Source organism: Mus caroli, unplaced genomic scaffold, assembly GCF_978045245.1.
Source record: "Mus caroli unplaced genomic scaffold, Mus_caroli_1 scaffold_17, whole genome shotgun sequence".
NCBI lineage: Eukaryota > Metazoa > Chordata > Mammalia > Rodentia > Muridae > Mus > Mus caroli.
The window spans coordinates 70187825-70202674 of NW_028227272.1; the positions used below are offsets into that span (position 1 = coordinate 70187825).

Below are 14850 nucleotides of genomic sequence, written 5' to 3' on the forward strand. Positions count from 1 at the left end.
TCTCTATGAGCCCCTATGGGCCCAGGTTAATTGTAAAATCGTTGTTTTAATGGGACAATTGATGCTGGTTAGTTAGAACCTAGAACTTAGTGGTAATTAAGAAAAGAGTAGCATCACAGAGGTGATGTCTTCTGGGAGCGGTTTCCTGAGACTCAGCACACAGAAGCTGTGTCCCAGAGGCAACCTAGGTTGAACCTTGAGCTGGCAGCTGAAGTTGGTAGTATAAGAGTCACCCAGGTGCTACTGATTTTGATGTCATAAAGGGGTTATGGTGAGCAGCTGTAGCTTGCCACTGTGAGAGGTCAGGAGAGACCATTGGTGAAGGTGCAGCCTCAGTAGCTGTTGAAGGCCAGAGAGACTGAAGGAGTCATGAAGAGAAACCGAGGCTCGGCATCATGAAGAGATCCTAGGACATTGGTAAAAGCACAGCCCAGTTGCAGCCAAAGATCCCAGCATTGTGGAGATGCCAGTACCATGGCATGATCACCAAGAGCAGCAGTGGCCATAGAATAGAGCCTACCTGAGCTTAGAGGACAAGCTGTGTGTGCTACAGAGGAGCTGGAGAAGTGGCCCAAGCCCCTTGTAGGAGGCCAGAAGATGGTCAGTGAATCCCAGGTAATTGGATAGTGAGTTATTTTTACTTTTGGAGTTTGGGTTTGCTTTGTTCAGATTGTGATTACCCACTTGTTCTTCCCCTTTGAAGTAAGAAAGTAATTATTTTTTTTATTTGTCAGGACCCCACAGTTGTGAGACTTTGAATTTTCTAAGACCAGATTTAAAAATAGACTAGCTATTTTTAAAAGACAGAATTTTTAAGTGTTTGGATTTTTAAAGATGTGGGACCGTAAAATTTGGAATGTTTCGATAGTAATATTGATATTAACATACAATCTTGGAGAACAAGAAAGGAAAGGTTTAACAGTGATGTGTTTTTATGTCACAAGGTTGCCAAGGAGTCAATTGTGCTGGCTAGTTTTATATCAAATTGATAAAAGCCAGAGTTATCTGAAAGGAGGGTGTGGCAGGAATTTGATCACACTGTGAGCCCTGAGATTGTGTTATCTACTGAAAAAAAAAAAACATGTCTCTAGTTGTGGTGGGGTTCAGCCCTTAGCACCCACTTTTAATCTCAAACAATGAAGGGAAGGTTAGTTTGTACAAGGTTGCAACCATGTTTGAAAGTGATGTCTAATCGAGTGGCAGACAAAGTGAGGAATCAGAGAAAGATATGACAGAATAGGATCTGCCCAACTCTCACAAGAAGAGAGATGAAAGAGACATCGGAAGAGAGACCAGCACAGGGGGATGGAAGAGGAGGCCGCTTTACCAGGTAAGTTTTACAGAGACAGGTTGCAGAGACAGAACAAGCTAGAAACAGGTGAAGATATATTGAGCCAGAGAGTGTGAAGGGGTCAGAAGATTGGAACAGATTGCCAAAATTATTATGAGGCCAAGCAGAACAATTTACACAGAGGCCAGGAGAGAAGCCACATCGAATCAGTCAGCTTAGAGAGGAGCTGAGTGAACCAGCCAGCCAGAGCTCAGAAAGAACTAGAAAGGGTGAGCTTATTCAGTAGTAAGTCTCAGAGGAAGAGAACATTCTAGGGCTAGACTAAATTGTACGGAGGCTAGAAACTTCCAAGCCTAGGCATAGGTTAATAGACTGGGTCAGTAAGCCTGGGAGACAACAATTATATCAGGATTATTTTCACAGGATGGAACCTCAGCTGAGAAAAATTCCTTCATAAGATCTTCCTGGGAGGCATTTTCTTAGTTAGTGATTGATGGGGGAGGGCTCAGTCCATTGCGAGTGGTACTTATCCCTGGGCTTGTGGTTCTGGGTTCTATAAGAAAGCAGGCTGAGCAAATTATGAGAAGCAGGCCAGTAAGCAACACCCCCCATGTTCTCTGTAGCGGCTCTGGCCTCTGGATTCCTGTTGTTTGAGTTCTTGCCCTGATTCCCCTCAGTGGTAGACTGATACCTGGGAGTGTAAATTAAAACACCTTTTACTCCCCAAATTGCTTTGGTCAGGGTGTTTTATCACAGCAATAGTAACCCTATCTAAGATAAGCATGAATTAGACTTACCAACCCTGTAAGTCTGAGAACAAGTAGATCATCTCGTGTGTGTTTTAATATAAAGATTGTGTGTGTGTGTGTGTGTGTGTGTGTGCGCGCGCGCACGCGTGTTTGAACCTATCACTCACTGTAGTCAAATTCATATAAAAGATTCTTTATTGCTGTTGCTGGTTTTAGAGATAAGGTCCTTCCCTGTTGCTAGATTGGCCTCAAAACTTGTGGATTCAAGCAATCCTCTGGCACTCAGTTTTGTGTAGCTAAGTCTTCTGGTGGAAGCTAGCACTCTGCTTTTGTTGTTTTAATTAGAGTTGACCACAGGCAGTCTTTCTGGTTTTCTTTCTGTTACTCAGAAACAGCCTGAGGTTCGCACTTCTGGAGAACACTTTGTCTGAACAGCCAAATGCTGAGATTTGGTTTAATTTGTTTATCAGCCAGCTCTGGTCTGCACATCTATGTCACTCTGGCACTGATACATGTATCCTGTCGAAAGGAGGCATGTATAATATAGTGTGTGAATGTACAATAGAGTGCAATCATCTAAGATTCAACTTTGATTTAAAAAAAACATAAATTTACAAATTCAAAGGATTCTAAAATATTAAGAAACAATTTTTTATTTAGATGAACAGAAAATTTAGAAAACAATCAACATCTGCTCAGAAAACATTATTATCTTCTAAGAAACACAACAAAACACATCCTGAGTTAGTCACTAGCCTAGCCTAGCAGGGATTCTGGCACATGAGTCCCCTTACATTCATGCCTACAGCACTCATAGCCACAGGACCATAGCAGTGAGCACACAGGCACAGGGGTTAACACAGAGCTGAGTCAACTGCAGGTGTCAGGCACAGAGGTGCCTCTTTCTACCAGAAAGTTTGAGTGATTTGACTTGTTTTAGTTTTTCTTTCAAGATTGAGGAAATCTCATAACGTAATCCGGGCTGGCCTTGAGTCTGTGTCATTGTCCTGCCTCAGCCTTCTGAGTGCTGGGATTAGAGGCATGTGCCAAACTCAGTCCAAAATTGTTCTTCCCATTATAGAGTACAAGAAGCAAGCCACTTCCCTTCTATTTCCTGCCACCACCACCCCTTCCTGTGTAGAATAGAGCTCCCAATTGGGTTGGAGAATTCCACATAAAAGCAGTGTGAGACTCAGGGTACACTTGTAATTTTCAAACTTTGGTGGTTTTCTTTCTCCCTTGGTCAAGAGTTGCCAAACCCTTTCTAGGGGGCTACGTTTTACTTTGCTAAGGCTGTGGTGATAAATTTGCCATAAAGTGGATCCGTTAAACAGCTGAAACTAACTCTTACACAGTTGTGGATGGTAGCCATCCCCCATCAAACCTGCCAAGTTTCGTTTCTCTGGACCGTCTTGGTCCTTGTTTGGTGTTCTGTCTGCACAAACTCACGAAGTCACTTCCTCTTAGGCAGACACAACCCCGCCCTTCTGACCTCATATACTTAACTACCTCTTTAAAGACCCTACCCTGGAATACAGTCACATTAGAGGGGTCAGAGGTTCAACATATAAATTTAGGAATGACATAATTCAGTCCAGAATAGGCCAGATGATAATAATTTTAGGCAAGGAGACCTCAGGGTCCCTGTCATATGTAAGTATTCATCTCCCCATTATGTTGCAGAGTGCATAAACACAAAAATGTGCATGTCTGTGTTAAAAAAAAATCATGAGTGGATGCCCAATATTGCATAATTTTTGTGTATTATTAAATACTGTGTTTTTGTTTCTACCATGAAAAAAGATGTTAGTCATTGTTACTGGTGTGAAGGCAACAAAAGAAAAAGGTGGAGATGAAATTGGTCTGCAAGCCAGACCCTTGTGCTTTGACTTCCCAGGATGTTATGATTGTGTTGTCTTGTTCTGATCCTCCAGGTTTGATTTGATGGGTAAAATTCAAACACAGTGGATCAATGGCTCTGATCTAGAGTCATAAAAGGGAAACCTCCAGCCATCAGGAAAATAAAGGACACCTACCACAGACTCTTGAATATTCTATAATTGGTGGAATTTACAATCTCTCGAGCAGAGCAGTAGAAGAAATCAACTCCGGTGCTAGGAAATTTTAGTACCATCTGTAGTGATTACTCTCATAAAAGCCACACAGTAGAGTCCATATCTTTTTAAGTTAAGAAAGTCCCAACTGACAGCAATCAGTTGCACTTCTGGGAAGGGTTTTTCCAGGTCTCTTAGTTATGTTAAAATCAAATTTCAGATATTCATTTAGTTTTCCATTTTCACCTTGTATCCTCTGTTCAGATTCCCTACTTGGCAGGGCACTGTGCTTCCTATAGAGGACAACAGAATCAGGGGATAGAAGAGGGACTTTCTTCATCAGTTGTATTATTTCATCACACACAAAACATGGTTTAGGTTCATTTAGGAAATGACAAAACATAGCACATTTCCCAATACTTTCTCTGTTCTTTTCATGTGTATGGGTGCATGCGTGTGTATGTCAGGGCTCAGGATGCCTATTGGAAAACTTCTTCAGTTGGCCTTCAACTTTATCTTTTGAGGTATGGTCATCTCCTGTTAACCATAGAGCTTGCTAACATAGCTCATTTCCCCTGAGCCAGTTTTCTTCTTGCTCTGAGGGTCCCCCATGTCCCCCTACCGGGGTTGGAATTATAAGCAAGTTAATATACCCACATAGCATTTAAGCATGGAATTCTGATTGTCTTGATTGTATGGCAAGCACTTCCATCCCCTAGCCCTCTCTACATCCTCCTGATATATATATATATATATATATATATATATATATATATATATAATTATATAAAATTTGGGTTGCCTTCCTAATAATTTCCCAAAATCAGCCTCAGTCACAGCTGTATGAAAAAAAAAAAACTACTGCTTTAGATTTTGAAACATGCTACCACTTTATCGTCCTCATACTTCCACACTGAATTTTAAGCATTCTACAGAGGATGGATCATGACCAGAAAAAGAAGAATTTAGTCTCTATTTGTCTCCAGATAGCAAGAATGATTGACATAAGCACCACTTCACAATTGCACTTTTCCAAACATTACAGCAATGGCTTTTAGTCAAGCACAGCAGAGTTCTAAGGGCACACGCTTCCATGGATGACACAACACTCAGCCAAACCTGTTACCCACACCCATGAACTGACAGACTTCCAAAATCTGAATAATCTCAAGGTCCAGTATTTTTAATTGGAGAAGTCAAATAAAACGTCTCCTCTGTGATGCAGTCTCAAGGGCTCCCCTCCCCCATGATCTAATTCTTTCACTTGTATCAAGTGCTAAAATCTTGCCATTATAAGTAAATTATGTGATGAAAAATCCGGTGTGTGCACCAAGATCTATCTGCAGGGTACATGCTCCTGTTTGCAGCAGAGGGGACAAGCAGAGGGCTAACTTCATTCCAGCAGACCTTACTCATTTTCGTTATCCCCTCTCTTGCTGTTGGTCTCAGTCCCTTGAACGTGGCTCAGTCCCAGACAGTCCTTTTCTTCTTGGCTTGTGCTAACACCTCTCTGGTCTGCAGTTTAGAAAGGGGTTGATAGTGATATCAGCCTGGCTTATAGGCTTGCCTCACAGTGCTGGTTCACTCCTAAAACTGAAGGTTAATCCTGTCTGCTAGCTATGCTCATGGCTGGGATTTTGTGTTAGAATACCCAGAATGACTCTTAAAATGTTAAAAGTTGGATACATGCTGTTGTTGTAATTGGTTGACATTAAGATGGCAAGATTATTCTTGATATCTGCCAATTCCTGGTCCTTTTCTCTTTCTTTTCCACACAAGATTTCTCTATGTAGTCCTGGCCGTCCTGGAACTTGCTCTGTAGATCAGTCTGTCCTCAGACACAAGAGATCCACCTATCTCTGCCTCCTGAGTACTGGTATCAAAGGTGTGCACCAGCACTATCTGGTTCTTCCATTTTTTTTCCTCACAAATACATTTTTAAAGTTTTTTGAAATTAAAATTTAATTATTCCATTTCCCACTTTCCTTTCCTCTCTTGCTCTCAAATTTATGACCTCTATTTCTTTAATTTTACATATATGTATTTATATATGCATATTATTATATGATACATATAGCATAATAAGTATATATTTGTATCATATATATTTATTAAGTATATATATATGTGTGTGTGTGTACACACACACACACACGCACGCACACACACACACATATATATATCTTACAAAATGCTTAGTCCATATGTTACCCTGTATGCGTGTGATTATATGCTTTGAACTTGAGGGCTCTCACTTGAGGTAGACTATTTCTCTCTCTCTCTCTCTCTCTCTCTCTCTCTCTCTCTCTCTCTCTCTCTGTCTCTCTGTCTCTGTCTCTCTGTCTCTCTCTCAGCATTCTGTAGTCATCTCTAGTCCTTTGCTAGTGCGCAAGGTCTCATGAGGTTTCTCTGCCATGTTAGCTTGTCCTATGGGCATTGTGCTTGTCAAGGCCATGTTTAGGCAGCTGTGTCCCTGAGCCTCCACAGGTGTAGCTCCTCCAAGATTTCCAGGAGATGAAAGTTCACAGCCAACTTCCTATTTCACCCCTCCCCCACCCTTTTAAAAATTTTTCAGTCTTTGAAAGTGAAAGAAGAGACATATTTAGAAAGAAACAATGAGAAAATGTTGTGACTGCTGTTAGTAGTTTGGAAGACCAGGGAAGGAAACTAAAAGGTAATTTTAAGCAACATCTAACAGCAGGAAAATTAAACAATGAAACAGACTGAGGACACAGTCTTCCTGAGGTCTTGATCTTTAAGCAGTGAACTGTATATCAGACGTGGATCTTTCAAACTGCTAGACAATAAAGAGGTGTTCGTTCTAAGCTCCTGATTTGCGGTAATTTGTCAGAACGCCAGTGGATACAAATATATTTGGGTGTGTCCTTGCTTTGTGACGTGGGCTTTTTCCACATAGCTGGTGGGCTCACAAAAGCAAGCTCTCCCTTTGGGTTATAGCTTCTGAAGGCTCAAAGCACCCTTCAGCCAAAAATCATGGTGAAAACAAATCCACAGGATCCTACTATCCAACTGCTCTCATCCAGTTAGGCTGCTGTGAGAAAACACCTCAGACTGGATAATTTGTAAATAGGAGTGATTTATTGCTCACAGGCTGGGAGGTGTCAGATGGAGATGTGAGGCTGTGTTGCGAACGGTGGATCTCTGCTTTATACACGAAGGATGCTCCCTTTTTACATCTTCATAAGGAAAAGGGGCAAAAGCATGTTTTCTGTGGTCAGCAGCCTGCTATCCTCTAGGCTACTGCAAGGTTTCTGTTACCATCACATGCTGTGTCTCACCCTAATGGGCTTCTGGACTGTGTTTCTCAATGGCTTTGGGAGATGACAAATGACGTCTGTTGGTGCGCCATCACCCTTGGCATTTCTCAGCTTGTCAAGGCTATCTCTGAGGGTCTATGTCTTTTCTCTATCAGCTGGCAGACCATCCTCTCATTGGACATCATCAGTTCCATATCTACTCCTACAGCCTTGAATATGACTTCTCCTTTAGATGGTCTTTAGAATTTATTCCAAATTTTAGCTCACAAAGGTCTTCATATTTGTCATAGATACATAGTGAGTCTTGTAAGAACATAAGAGAATGCTTGGAAATATTTAAAAATACTGGGATTTTTACCTATAAAATCAGAGAATTTCACACCAACTTTACCTTTCATTGGCTGGTGTAATAGCTAGCAAAATTACATGTCACCCTGCCCAATGATCTGAATCAAATATGATTTCCAAAACCCCATGTAGTTGTAGGAGAGAATGGAATTTCAAAAGGTGTCCTCTAATCACTACATTCATGCTTCTCCCATATAAATGCGAATAAAAAAAATAATAATTTAACAACCCACCAACAAAATATACATTTCTAAGCAGTTTACTAAGGTACTTTTAAGTGTTTCTATTAAGTAGACATGCAGACCAATATCTAATAATATTTATACAAAAAATGCTTATTGTTTTTTTTCTACTAAGAGTATTTTCACTTAAGAATATTCTTTTCAGGACTGGAGAGATGGCTCAGGATTTTAAGAACATTGGTGCTTTACCAGAGGACCCAAGTTCAATTCCCAGCATTCACATGACAGCTCACAACTGTCTGTAACCTCCAGTTCCAGGGGATCCGAAGCCCTCACACAGACACACATTTAGACAAAATACTAATTGATGGTCATAAAATAAAATTAGTTATTTTAAAAAAGAATATTTCTTTTGTTGACATTCTAACTATTTAGGGAAACATTCAGATTTAATGTGCTATATACTTCATGGGATTATGTAAATCAATCTCCTATTATATTGTGAGTCTATGGATATAAACCTGTACACTGCTGTACTTTAAAATAAAATAGGAATCAAGCAAGAACAGTGTAAGGTATGAGCCATCACACCAGGAAGGGAGACGGAAAACCCCCTTGTACTGTTAGACTGCCATATGCTTTCTTGATCAAATCTTCAAAAAAAAAGTATTTTCTCAGGTTCTGAAAGTTCTTCTCTAAAAGCTAAATTGGAGGAATCTTCAAAGCAGCTGAGAATATTGGCTTACCCTTTCAAGCCGTGTTTACTGGCCTTAGTTAGTGGGTGGGTGAAGACACTGAATTGCATCTGGATTTGAAGCAAAAGCTGGAAAGCCAACCTCTTCACAGGTGTTCCAATTTATAATAATAGCTGCTAACACACACCTGTGTTTTTACACAGGAGATTTTGGCTACTCGACAAAAGTCGTTCTTCCAGAGAAAACTGTCAAGGTTTACCAGGAACAAATACACTTGGCATTAATCATACCCGCATGAAGAGTGGGACTATATGCCAGCTATTGACAGAAAGAAGAATGCCAGTTGTGGAGAGGGCTGCTAAATTATCTTTACAAGGAAATTTAGAGCTTGATTATAGAAAGACAGTGGTTTTACAGAGTTAAACACCAAAACAAATCCGTTAGAAGCAGAACATGAGTACCTGCCAGTGTGGGCTGGGAAATGACCCATGGAGGCCTTCCTTCCTGAAGATAGTTCTGTAGCTCTTAAACATGCTGCAGAGTGCTTTATGAAAACATAATGTCTTCTAATGTAAGACTATGTAGGCTGGTGGTGTAGCTCAGTGGTGAAGCACATGTGTTTCATGAACCAGACCCTGGGTTCAATTCTCAGCTCTCGGCAGAGGGAGGGCAGCCCTTAAGAATAAGTTGCTTTAGTAAAAGTTTGTTTTATATTGATTTTCACTCCCCCCACCCCTGCTAAAAAGGTCAGTAAATAAAACCTGCAGTGTCTAAATCTTTAATAGAAAGAAATTCTGTATTCATTTAGAAATTATAACTAGTTTTACCATTGTGCCTGATTCATCACCTCGTAATTTCTTTTTTATTAAACTTTATTTTTCGTCTCAAAAAAAAAGTATGCGGCTGAAGAAAGCTGAGGGAGGAAGTGCTGAGGTGAGTATTTATAATGAGCTGGGCCAGTTTAGGATGTGGGTTGTAAGGATCTGCATCTGTCTTAGCTGCTGGTAGAGCCTCTCAGAGGACAGCCATGCTAGGCTGCTGTCTGCAAGCATAACATGGCATCAGTAATACTGTCAGGGTTTGGTGTGCGGACATGGGACGGATCCCAAGTTGGTCCAGTCTCTGGGTGGTCTTTTCTTCAGTCTTTGCTCCATTTTTGTCCCCTGACTTCCTTTAACCAGGAACAATTCTGGGCTAAAAACTTTGAGGATGGGTGGATGGCCCCATCTCTCCACTGGGGGCACTGCCTATTTACTGGAGGTGGTCTTTTCAGGTTCTGTGTCTTACTTTTGGGCGTTTTGGCTAAGGTCCTCTCGATTGAGTCCTGGGAGCCTCTCACATCTGAGGTTTCTGGAACTTTCTAGAGGTCCCTCTTCCCCCTATCCCTCCCTCCTCCCACAGCTGCATATTTTCATCTATTCTCCTGGAGACTTTATTTAGCAATTCTTTTTAAGTGTAGCTTGAGTAAGATAGACTTCTCCCTGGAAGACCAAGGTGGAGTTGAGTTCAAGTCACCTCCTCCTGCTGTGTAGCCATCTCTCTTGCCTTTTCTTTCCCTTTTTCCCTTTCTCCTTTCTTGATCTCTTTGTTTATTTTCCCACAATCCTCCACCTTTTAGTATACCATATTAAAAGCCAGCACATATAAGCACATTGTTTTGGGTGTCTCCTTTCTTCAAATCTTCCTTCTGCTCTCACCTACGTTGCAGGTTCTCTTGCAGAGTACTTGTGCCCTGGAAGATTGTGTAAGACCAGACTCTCCCCGTTCTGCTCACTCACTCAGACGGCCCCCTTGCTGCCTCCTGTCATTTCACAGAAAGGCTTCTAATTAGTGTCAGAAACCATCTTCAGGTTGTCAAAGGCAGCAGACACTCGTCTGTCTTCATCTTGTGCAGTCAGTGGCTCTTGGCACAGTTTGCTGTGCCCACTCTGTTCAACAGTACCCTCTGGTTAAGCATTCTCCAAAGAATTAAAGCTTAGCTTGAAGAATTTGAGATCCCTCCTGTTAGCCTTGTCCCTGTGTTTTTAAAGGGATTCCACAGCCAGGTCGACCAAGAGACCTTCTTTCATCATTATATGCACCAGTCAACTAACTCTGGAAAGGATTCCTCTGCCGTTCATGCTTTTAAAAATTATTTATAACTATTATGTGTGTATGTTTGTGTGTGGTGTGTGTATATGAGCACACATAGTGCTGTGCTTCTGTGAGGTCAGGGACCTTTTTGAAATATGATCTCTCCTTCCACCATTTGTGAGTTCTGGGATTGAACTCGGGTTTCTAAGCTTGTATAGGGATGACCTTTTCCCATGAAAAAGGGATTGGTCCATATCTTCTGGTTTTTAAGTTTGTAAAATTGCAAATCAACAAGAAGGTTATTGAATAATATCATAAAGTTGGAGTGTTAATATTTTTATATTCCTTAATACATTTTCTTTTTTTTTTTTTTTTTTTTTTGCTTTGTCTGTTGTTTGGCATTGTTTGTTTTGAGGCAAGGTCTGTGTAGCCGTGGCTGTCTGTATGCTTTATGTAGACTAAACTGGCTGACTCAGCATTTTTATTTGCTGCTTGTATCTTATTTCTTTTTCAGTTGGGATCCTATACCTGGTCAATCAAATTTATTTTATTTTCTCCTAATTCTTAATTGCAATTTCCTTTTCTTATTCTTGTTTACTTAACTCCTTGGAAACTTGGGCCCACTAAATCTAATACCTTGACTTACTCAGTATTTTTACTGATTAAAAAAAATCCATCTAGTATTGTTTGTGCTCTCCTATTTCTTTGCATGTTTTGTGAATTTTGTTGGAAAAATGAAATTTGTTTATAGGGACCTGCTGTTTAGCTCAAGGGGCCAGGAAATCATTATATGGGCCATACTACCCTTGAAATATGATCCTCAGCCCGGCGTGGTGGCACACGCCTTTAATCCCAGCACTCAGGAGGCAGAGACAGGCAGATTTCTGAGTTCGAGGCCAGCCTGGTCTACAGAGTGAGTTCCAGGACAGCCAGGGCTATACAGAGAAACCCTCTCTAAAAAAAAAAAAAAAAAAATCCTTTACTTTAGTGTCCCAATACTGGAATTACAGGTGTGTTCTACCAAGCCTGGCTTAAAGGTAACATTTTATTGACTATATCCTGATGACTGTAGATTCTGGGTCTACTATTCTTCAGGATGCCAGTCAGATTGTTTTTCTCATACTATTGTATGAAGTTGCCAGGAGTGAACCTGCAGATCACACCCTCCTCCAGTTGGCACGAACCAATATTATCTGCTTAGTTAGCCATATTCTTCATTTCAGTTTTTAGCCTGGACTCTTAGGGGAGCAGCTCAGAATAAGCATGTCTTACAGTTAGATGCCTCACCACAGATGCAGCTCAAACAGTGAGCAGACATCTTCTGAGAATGAAGCCTTGTATTCGAGGCAGAGCTTATTTCTCTGCCTCTTTATACCTTTCATATATACACAAGTGGACTCTGAGTCAGCCAGCACTGTGTGAAGAATCAAGCCACACAGGTCTCCTTCCCCCATATACAACAGTACTGCCAGTCAAGAATTACACATAGATATTTTATAACACTGTGACGGTTTGTATATGCTCAGCCTAGGGAGTGGCACTGTTAGGAGGTGTGGCCTTGTTGGAATAGCTGTGTCACTGTGAGCATGTTCTTTAATACCCTAGTCCTAGCTGCCTGGAAGTCAGTCTTCTCCTAGAAGCATTCAGATGAAGATATAGAACTCTCAGCTCCTCCTGTACCATGCCTGCCTGGATGCTGCCTTGCTCCTGCCTTGATGATAATGGACTGAACCTCTGAACCTGTAAGCCAGCCCCAAATTAAATGTTGTCCTTGCAAGAGTTTCCTTGGTCATGTTATCTGTTCACAGCAGTAAAATGCTAACTAAGATGAATGCTTTCATATTTTGTACTGCCTCCTTACATTTCTGCATACTAGTATTCTACTGACCCTAACCAAGTCCCAAAACTCCAGTTTGTGTGGCTATTATATTTTGTTTTAACCCATATTTTTTTCTAGAACATTTTCCTTTTATAGACAGACTGTGTAGTGAAATTTTCTCTCTAATTCAAAGGAATTCAGCCCTGTCCAGTTTTGAGAAACATCCATTAGAGCATCACCAGGCAGGAAAGTCACAACCTAGCACGTTTCTCTCCTAAAGCTTACCAATTTTTCAGAAACTGATTGTCTGAATTCATTGTTTGTTTTGGTCTCATTCTCAGATCCCTGAAATAACTGTTATGACAAGTGAATCAAATTTTATATAAAGCTTTTGGTGCAAAGGGTCTGCCAACTTCTTGGCATGACTGGAAATCCCACTCATTTTCTTTTGATCTAGGATCCAATTAAGCTTGCTTCTTCTTGTCAAGTATCTTTACTCTTGTTTTTTGATCTATGACAGCACCCTCATCCGGCATCATTTTTTTTTATCTTTTGTGACAATGATATTTTGAATGGCGTTTGACTTTGATCCCTTCCTTTTCATTATCAGTCTATTTACCATTGATTATTTTGATTATTTTTTTTTCAAAATGCTATCTACCTCTGTGCATTTCTACTGTCACCATTCCAACCAAAAAGCAACATAATATATTTCATTATTGGAATGGTGAGTCACCCAATGTCTTAGGTTTCCATTGCTGTGAGGAGACTCCATGACTAAGGCAACTCTTATAAAGGACAGCATTTCATTGGGGCTGGCTTACAGTTTCAGTGGTTCAGGTCCATTGTCATCATAGCAGGAAGCATGGCAGTGTGCAGGCAGACATGGTTCTGCAGAAGGAGCTGAGAGTTCTACATCTTGATCTGAAGGCATCCAGGAGGAGTCTCAGAACCAATCCCCACTGTGACTCACTTACTCCAACAAAACCACACCTATTCCAACAAGGACCTGCCTCCTAATAGTGTCCCTCCCTGGGTCCAAGCATATTCAAACCAACACACCCTGCTTCTAGTTATTCTTTTCATCGTCTCTCTCCATAAAAGATGAAGCCTCTTTTTTTCTTTAAGGTCCAGTGTTTTCTGTGTTTAGGTTGAATTTCTGAATAAAAGAAAATTCATGCATAGTTAATATATTATGTGTAATTAAAGTGTGTGTAATTATATATAATCCTGTCCCAGTTAATTTTAACTGTAAACTTGACACAGCCTGAGAGAGCAGCATCAGACGAGGAACCACTCAGACCAGAACAGCCTATAAGTATGTCTATGATAGGTTGTCCTGATTGTTAAATGATGCCCACTGAGGGCAACACCAATCCCTGTGAGGATAAATAGTCCTTTCCTGCATGTTATGACCTAAATAAGAGTAAGCAAGTCAGCAAACAGCAATCCTCCACGGTTTCTTTTTGAGTCCCTGCCATGACTTCCCTCAATGACAGACTTTAATCCTCTAACACCAAATTAACCCCTTCTTCTCCAAAGTGGCTTCAGAACATCTTGTTTTGCACAATAACAGAAGGAAGCGAGAATAAATATTAGTCATTGTAAGTGTACAGTTCAATAAATAGTCGTAAGTGTGTTCTATTGTGAGATGCTCAAAGTGACTTACAAATCAAGACGCTGGTAGCATTCTTCTACTTGATATTGTTTTGCTTTCATTTTTTTTTATCGGTTATTACTTTATTTGTGTCTCCTCTTAGAATAAAACCCAGTTGTACTATCACGACTTACAACGCCTAGTGCCCTCTGTCTCCAGTTTATCCCTTCAATTTTCATTCATCGCGTCTCTCTTCTTTACTGAACATTTTCTAAACTAGTCTTACAGCGTGGTGGTTTGTCAACCTTTGTCCCACTTCGGAAACTCTGCAAATGTCCCATCTAGCATGGTATCTTTCCTTCATCACACACATTCCTTATGAACAATCCAGCACATCAGCTTCCCTGAGAGAATGTTTTTATTAGATATTTTCTTTATATACATTTCAAATGCTATCCCGAAAGTTCCCTATACCCTCCCTCTGCCCTGCTCCCTTACCCACCCACTCCTGCTTCTTGGCCCTGGTGTTCCCCTGTATTGGGGCATATAAAGTTTGCAATACCAAGGGGCCTCTCTTCCCAATGATGGCCGACTAGGCCATCTTCTGCTACATATGCAGCTCTGGCTCATATCTCTAGCTGCATATGTAGGAGAATTTCTTCTTAAAAGCTCATATGTTGGTGCTGTCCCCATCCCTTAAGCAGCTTCCTCTGCTCTGTTTCCTGGGTGATTTGCTTTTATATGTATGACCACGTGCACTGTTT

The 14850-nt window shown here is 40.8% G+C and overlaps 1 long non-coding RNA gene across 1 annotated transcript in view; it reads left to right on the plus strand.

Moving 5' to 3' along the window:
• Positions 1-330: 330 nt before the first annotated feature.
• The window catches only part of LOC147000669 (uncharacterized), a 35543-nt gene continuing 21023 nt past the window's right edge, over positions 331-14850 (plus strand). The window contains exon 1 of the long non-coding RNA XR_015045764.1: positions 331-615. This is a non-coding gene — a long non-coding RNA (uncharacterized LOC147000669). The remainder of the gene's footprint in view (positions 616-14850) is intronic.